The sequence below is a fragment of the Schistocerca cancellata genome, unplaced genomic scaffold, assembly GCF_023864275.1.
Source record: "Schistocerca cancellata isolate TAMUIC-IGC-003103 unplaced genomic scaffold, iqSchCanc2.1 HiC_scaffold_818, whole genome shotgun sequence".
Classification (NCBI taxonomy): Eukaryota; Metazoa; Arthropoda; class Insecta; order Orthoptera; family Acrididae; genus Schistocerca; species Schistocerca cancellata.
This window is the reverse complement of record NW_026046829.1, coordinates 1267700-1276541: the sequence shown is the minus strand read 5'-3', so window position 1 is coordinate 1276541 and position 8842 is coordinate 1267700. Positions and strand designations below refer to the sequence as shown.

The 8842-nt window shown below is 25.3% G+C and overlaps 1 long non-coding RNA gene across 1 annotated transcript in view; it reads right to left on the bottom strand.

The window, feature by feature from the left end:
* Positions 1 to 4190: 4190 nt before the first annotated feature.
* LOC126143524 (uncharacterized) overlaps positions 4191 to 8842 on the bottom strand; it is a 39654-nt gene continuing 35002 nt past the window's right edge. Inside the window, exon 2 of the long non-coding RNA XR_007529747.1 lies at positions 4191 to 4777. This is a non-coding gene — a long non-coding RNA (uncharacterized LOC126143524). The remainder of the gene's footprint in view (positions 4778 to 8842) is intronic.

Sequence of the window (8842 nt, the reverse complement as noted above, 5' to 3'; positions counted from 1 at the left end):
AAATTACGATCTGTTAGTAGTATAGTAATAGCTCCTGCTAATACTGGAAGCGATAAAAGGAGGAGAAGGGCTGTAATAGCTACAGATCATACAAATAAAGGTGTTTGATCTAGAGTTATACTTTCTGATCGTATATTAATTGCTGTTGTAATGAAGTTTACTGCACCAAGAATAGATGATACACCTGCTAAATGAAGTGAGAAAATAGCCAGGTCTACAGATGCCCCTCCATGTGCGATAGCTCCTGCAAGAGGGGGGTAAACTGTTCACCCTGTACCAGCACCGTTATCTACTATAGAAGATGTAAGAAGAAGGGTTAGTGAAGGCGGTAGTAATCAAAAACTTATATTATTTATTCGTGGGAATGCTATATCTGGTGCACCAATTATTAATGGTACAAGCCAATTACCAAATCCACCAATTATAATAGGTATTACTATAAAAAATTATTACAAATGCGTGTGCTGTAATAATAACATTATAAATTTGGTCATCTGGAATTAGAAATCCTGGCTGGCTGAGTTCAACACGAATAAGTATTCTTATTGATGTTCCTACTACCCCTGCTCACGCTCCAAATAAGAAGTATAAAGTACCAATATCCTTATGGTTTGTTGAGAATAATCATTTTTGCGGTAAGATGGCTGAATTTAAGGTGGTAGTCTGTAAATCTACTTATGAGATGTTTCTCTCTTACCATCTTTAAGGCCTTATATTCAATTATAATTCTAGACTGCAATTCTAGAGGTGTGAAATTTTACTAAGGCCTAAAAGATTATTCTTTTAATTATAACTTTGAGGGTTATTAGTTTAGTTAACTTAAGTCCTTAGTATAATGAGATTAAGGTGGATGTTGAGATTAATCCTATTGTTGAAATTATTACTGTTACAGGGAGAATAATTCTTGATTTTTGAGACTTTACTTATATAGATCATGATTTTTCTGTGTATGATATAATTAGGGCTGAGAATCTAATACGTATATAATAGTAAAGTGTAATTGTAGTTAATACAACCATAATGGTTATAATAGTTGTTATGTTATTTTCTATTAATGATTGTATTACAATTCATTTTGTTAGAAATCCAAGGAATGGTGGCAAACCACCTAGGGATAGAAGAGATAAAAATATTATAAATTTAATTTCAGTTTTTATATTTCTGGCTGAATTAATTTGGTATATAAAAAATAGATTTATTTGCTTAAATAATAAGACCATAATTAATCTTAATAGTGAGTAAATAATAAAGTATAATTCTCAGACGTTTTCTCTAACTGTTAGAGATCTAATTATTCACCCTAAATGTCTAATTGAGGAATATGCTAGAAGTTGTCGTAGAGACGTTTGATTTAAACCACCTATTGCCCCAATAATAATTCTTAGAATGATAATTGTTCAAACAAAAGTTCTTAGTTGAATACAGTAAGATAACACCATTATTGGGGCAATTTTTGTCATGTTATTAGTGTTAAACAGTTATTTCATCTTGAAGCTCCTATTACTTCTGGAAATCAGAAATGAAAGGGTGCAGCCCCAATCTTTAATAATAATCTAGATCTGATTATTATTGATGGAATAAATTCTGTTTCACATCCTATTGGATATTTTATTTGAATCAGCAAAATTGAAAATAATAGTATTGTCGATGCTATTGCTTGGACAATAAAATATTTAATTGATGATTCATTTATTATTATATTTTTATTTCTTGTTAGGAGTGGAATAAATGAAAGTAAGTTGATCTCAAGTCCTATTCAAACTCCAAATCAGGAGTTTGATGAAATGGACAGGATCGTTCCTATCATTAATGTTGATAGGAAGAGAAGTTTTGTAGAGTTGTTGGTCATTAAAAAGGAGAGGATTGATACCTCTATAAATGGGATATGAACCCATTAGCTTGTTTAGCTTACCTTTTTACATTAAGGTGTATGATGCACGTTAGTTATTGATACTAAAGGAGGAAGTTTAATTCTGTCTTATGTAATTTATAATGAAGGTAATTTTTATTTACTTGATTTACCCTATCAAGGTAACCCTTTAATCAGGCACTTCATTTATATTTAGTATATAAATTAAAAATTTTTTTAAAAATTTGTTTATGTATCATTTTGGTAATTTCTAATTAATTTATCTCGTTTCGGATAATTTGAGTATATATTATATATAATAAATAATTTATATTAATATATTACATTTAATTAAATTTAAATACCTATAATGTTATTATTTTAATACATTGATTAACCTAGGATTATAGCTACTTATGTTTTTAGCTTAAAATAGGTTATTATATTGTAAATTATATAATAACATGTAAATTAATATTAAATAGTATTACAATTGGATATAATAAATATAATTGATATTATTAAATATAAAATATTATATTAATATAAATAATTATATTAATTATAATAATATAATTATATATATTTTCTATAATTAAATTATTTAATTAATTAATATTTAAGTTAACTTAATATAAAGTTAATTTTATAATAATAACATATTACATTAATTTACATAATTTTATAAAATTTATTTATTATATTATTTAATCTTTCTTTATTATTAGTGAAAAGAAAGATTAAATAAGAAATAATATAATACATTTAATGGTATACATGTTCCATATTAAACTTTATTTATATATAATAAAGAAGTTGTTGTGGTCATTCGAGGGTGCGTTCCTTTTTTTTGTCAATATTTGTGTTTTTTTTTCTTTTTTTTCTTTAAATATTTGAATCTTTTATTTTATTTTAATTTTATAAATTTATGAATTTCTTATTTTGTTTTCAAATGTTTTATTCATGCTTATATTATTCACTTTTTCTTTGTATTATATGTAAGTTTTGTTAAACTAAATGTCCTATTTTGCAGTAATTTGATTTAATTATCAAGTGATTTTGGATTTAGCAATTGATTTAGTATCGGCATGATTCGTGCCAGCAGCCACGGTTATACGATTGATACAAGTGAATATTATTGGTTAAAACAGTTGTTTATATTTTTAGGGTTAAAATATAAATTTGTAAGGTGAAATGTTAAAATTTATTTATAGCTCTTTTTATGAATCTGTGAAACTTAAATAATAAACTAGTATTAGATACCCTATTATTTTAAATGTTAATTATATTTACCAGGGTACTATTAGTTAAGGTCTTTAAACCCAAAGAATTTGGTGGTATCTCATTCCATTCAGAGGAACCTATCCCGTGATTGATAATACATGATTTACTCTACTTAATTTATTTGTTTGTATATCTCCGTTATCAGAGAATCTTTTTAGAGTTATAATTCTCAAGATTTATAATTATAAAATATTTCAGGTCAAGGTGCAGCTTATAGTTAAGAGGAGGTGGGTTACAATAGATTTTTGTTTATAACGGATTTGATGGTGAAATACTATTAATGAACGTGGATCTGATAGTAATTTAATTTAACTGATATTGGCTCTGAGGTGTGTACACATCGCCCGTCGCTCTCATTATTGATTATTCTATTTTATTTTTTAAATTTAGCTTCAATTTAGATGAGATAAGTCGGAACATAGTAGATGTACTGGAAAGTGTATCTAGTAAGAGTTTCAAGATATAACTTATTAGTAAAGTGTTTCATTTACACTGAAAATTCTTCTGTGCAAATCAGGATATCTTGATTATTTATTTTATTATATTTATGTTTTGTTTATTTAATGATTTAATAAAAATAATTTTGTCGAATTTTGTCTTAGTAAATTTTGTAGAATTGATTTTTTAGATTATAGTTTATTGGTAATGTAATTGTTTTATGAAATATTATTTTAAATTTTAAAAGTAGATTTTATTTATTGTACCTTTTGTATCAGGGTTTATCAAAATTTTAGTATTCACTTTACTTGTCTCGATTTGGGTTGATTCATAAGTAATTTATAGTTAATGTATCATAATTATTATTAAATTATTTATAGAAATGACATGTTAATCGTTTCCCAAGATATCTAGTTTCTTAAGAAAAAATTAATTTTTTGAAGTTAATTGTTTTTATTTAATTTTTTAAGTATAAATATTAACTTACTTATTCTTTAAGGGATAAGCATTAAAGTTAATAACCTATAATTTGTTTTATAAAATATAATAGTAAGCTTTAAACCAGCTATCTCCAAGATTACGTTTTAGTTCATTATTTTTTATTTTGATTTTATAAGTATTTAAGTTTTTTTATTAAGATTATTTATTTAATTTTAAAATTTTTGTAATAATGATAGAATTAGTATATTTATTTGTATATAATTTTTACCTTGTGAATTTATTATAAGGAACTAGGCAAAATTGATTTCCGCCTGTTTATCAAAAACATGTCCTCTTGAAAATACTTTGAGGTCTGGCCTGCTCACTGAGCAGATTTTTAAGGAGCCATGGTATTTTGACCGTGCAAAGGTAGCATAATCATTAGTCTCTTAATTAGTGGCTGGAATGAAAGGCTTGACGAGAAATCAACTGTCTCTTAATAAATTTTTTAATTTAACTTTTGAGTCAAAAGGCTTAAATTTTTCTTTAGGACGAGAAGACCCTATAGAGCTTAACATTTTATTTTTATATAGTTTTTTGTTTGTCTTTCTATATTTAATGATGATGTTTTGTTGGGGTGACATGAAGAATGAATAAACTCTTCATTATTATATCATTTATTTGTTTGATGTTTTGATCCATAATTTATGATCATAAGATTAAGTTACCTTACGGATAACAGCGTAATTGTTTTTGAGAGCTCATATCGACAAAGCAGATTGCGACCTCGATGTTGGATCAAGAAAAATTTTGGGTGCAGTAGCCCAGTAATTAGGTCTGTTCGACCTTTAAATTCTTACATGATCTGAGTTCAGACCGGCGTGAGCCAGGTTGGTTTCTATCCTAAGATTATTAATTCATATTAGTACGAAAGGACCATATGGTTGAATATTTTTTATTTTATTGATTAATATTAATTAAATTACTATTTTGACAGATTAATGTGTTGAATTTAGAATTCATTTATGTAGATTTTTTCTACAAATAGTATTGATACTTTATGATTTATTTATGTTTATTTTAATTTTCTGTTATTAGTTATTTGTGTTTTAATTAGTGTTGCTTTTTTAACTTTATTAGAGCGTAAGGTTTTAGGTTACATCCAAATTCGAAAGGGCCCAAATAAAGTAGGTTTTGTAGGAATTCCTCAACCCTTTAGTGATGCTATTAAGTTAATTTGTAAGGAGCAGCCAATTCCTATTATATCTAATTATTTACTTTATTATTTTTCTCCTGTTTTTAATTTAATAATTTCCTTTGCTGTTTGAGTAATTTTCCCTTACTTAACTTATATATGTTCTTTTTCTTATGGATTTTTGTTTTTTTTATGTTGTACTAGATTAGGTGTTTATACTGTTATAATTGCTGGTTGGTCTTCTAATTCAAATTATTCTTTACTAGGTTCTCTTCGTTCTGTTGCTCAAACAATTTCATATGAAGTTAGTTTGGCTTTAATTTTATTATCTTTAATTATTTTAATTGGTAGTATTAACATGTTTGATTTTATAAATTATCAGCTTTATTGTTGATTTATTATTATTTCTTTTCCTTTGGCTTTAGCTTGTTATGCTTCTTGTTTAGCTGAAACAAACCATACTCCTTTTGACTTTGCTGAAGGTGAATCAGAGTTAGTTTCAGGGTTTAATATTGAATATGGTGCAGGTGGTTTTACTTTAATTGTTTTAGCTGAGTATACAAGAATTGTTTTTATAAGAATATTATTAGCTTTAATTTTTTTAGGTGGTGATTTTTATTCTTTTATATTTTTTATTAAGCTTGCTGTTATGTCCTTTGGGTTTATTTGAGTTCGGGGGACATTACCACGTTTTCGTTATGATAAGTTAATGTACTTAGCTTGAAAAAGTTTTTTCCCTTTATCTTTAAATTTTTTTTTCTTTGTCGGATTAAAGATTTTATTTATTTTATTTATTTAGTAAAATTTTTTAAGAAAAGTTAATAGAAGAGTTAAACTTCTAGTTTTATGTTTTCAAAACATATGCTTTTCCTAAGCTAAATAACTTATTATTCCTTAATTAGTTTATCTCATGCGTTTGCAATATGTACATTAATTAAGAAGTATGTAAAGTAGATGATTGTTAAAATTTGTCCTGTTATGATGTAAGATTCTTCAACAGGTCGTTTACCAATTCATGTTAATAAGCTTACAGCAACTCCTATAATTCAGAATAAAATCTGATTAATAGGATAGAATTGAATACCTCGAAAAATGTATATTTAAAACATTTATGTAAATTAATGTAATATGTTATTATTATAAAATTAACTTTGTATTAGGTTAACTTATATATTAATTAATTAAATAATTTAATTATAGAAAAATATATAATTATATTATTATAATTAATATAATTATTTATATTAATATAATATTTTATATTTAATATTATCAATTTATTTATTATATCCAATTATAATAATATTTAATATTAATTTACATATTATTATATAATTTATAAAATAATAACCTATTTTAAGCTAAAAACATAAGTAGCTATAATTCTAGGTAAATAAATGTATTAAAATAATCATTTAATAATAATTAAATAACATTATAGGTATTTAAATTTAATTAAATGTAATATATTAATATAAATTATTTATTATATAAAGGAAAATGAAGTGCCTGATTAAAGGGTTACCTTGATAGGGTAAATCAAGTAAATAAAAATACCTTCATTATAAATTACATAAGACAGAATTAAACTACCTCCTTTAGTATCAATAACTAACGTGCATCATACACCTTAATGTAAAAAGGTAAGCTAAACAAGCTAATGGGTTCATATCCCATTTATAGAGGTATCAATCCTCTCCTTTTTAATGACCAACAACTCTACAAAACTTCTCTTCCTATCAACATTAATGATAGGAACGATCCTGTCAATTTCATCAAACTCCTGATTTGGAGTTTGAATAGGACTTGAGATCAACTTACTTTCATTTATTCCGCTCCTAACAAGAAATAAAAGTATAATAATAAATGAATCATCAATTAAATATTTTATTGTCCAAGCAATAGCATCGACAATACTAATATTTTCAATTTTGCTGATTCAAATAAAATATCCAATAGAATGAGAAACAGAATTTATTCCATCAATAATAATCAGATCTAGATTATTATTAAAGAACGGGGCTGCACTCTTTCATTTCTGATTTCCAGAAGTAATAGGAGCTTCAAGATGAAATAACTGTTTAACACTAATAACATGACAAAAATTGCCCCAATAATGGTGTTATCTTACTGTATTCAACTAAGAACTTTCGTTTGAACAATTATCATTCTAAGAATTATTTTGGGGCAATAGGTGGTTTAAATCAAACGTCTCTACGACAACTTCTAGCATATTCCTCAATTAGACATTTAGGGTGAATAATTAGATCTCTAACAGTTAGAGAAAACGTCTGAGAATTATACTTTATTATTTACTCGCTATTAAGATTATTTAAGGTCTTATTATTTAAGCAAATAAATCTATTTTTTATAAACCAAATTTATTCAGCCAGAAATATAAAAACTGAAATTAAATTTATAATATTTTTATCTCTTCTATCCCTAGGTGGTTTGCCACCATTCCTTGGATTTCTACCAAAATGAATTGTAATACAATCATTAATAGAAAATAACATAACAACTATTATAACCATTATGGTTGTATTAACTACAATTACACTTTACTATTATATATGTATTAGATTCTCAGCCCTAATTATATCATACACAGAAAATTCATGATCTATAAAAATAACGTCTCTGAAATCAAGAATTATTCACCCTATAACAGTAATAATTTCAACAATAGGATTAATCTCAACATCAACCTTAATCTCATTATACTAAGGACTTAAGTTAACTAAACTAATAACCTTCAAAGTTATAATTAATAGGTGTTAATGTACATATTGCAAACACATGAGATAAACTAATTAAGGAATAATAAGTTAATTAGCTTAGGAAAAGCATATGTTTTGTAAACATAAAACTAGAAGTTTAACTCTTCTATTAACTTTTCTTAAAAAATTTCACTAAATAAATGAAATAAATAAAATCTTTAAACCGACAAAGAAAATAAAAAAATTTAAAGATAAAGGCAAAGAACTTTTTCAAGCTAAGTACATTAACTTATCATAACGAAAACGTGGTAATGTCCCCCGAACTCAAATAAACCCAAAGGACATAACAGCAAGCTTAATAAAAAATATAAAAGAATAAAAATCACCACCTAAAAAAATTAAAGCTAATAAAATTCTTATAAAAACAATTCTTGTATACTCAGCTAAAAAAATTAAAGTAAAACCGCCTGCACCATATTCAATATTATACCCTGAAACTAACTCAGATTCACCTGCGGCAAAGTCAAAAGTAGTACGGTTTGTTTCAGCTAAACAAGAAGCAAAACAAGCTAAAGCCAAAGGAAAAGAAATAATAATAAATCAACAATAAAGCTGATAATTTATAAAATCAAACATGTTAAAACTACCAATTAAAATAATTAAAGATAATAAAATTAAAGCCAAACAAACTTCATATGAAATTGTTTGAGCAACAGAACGAAGAGAACCTAGTAAAGAATAATTTGAATTAGAAGACCAACCAGCAATTATAACTATATAAACACCTAATCTAGCACAACATAAAAAAACAAAAATCCATAAGAAAAAGAACACATATAAGTTAAGTAAGGGAAAATTACTCAAACAGCCAAGGAAATTATTAAATTAAAAACAGGAGAAAAATAATAAAGTAAATAATTAGATATAATAGGAATT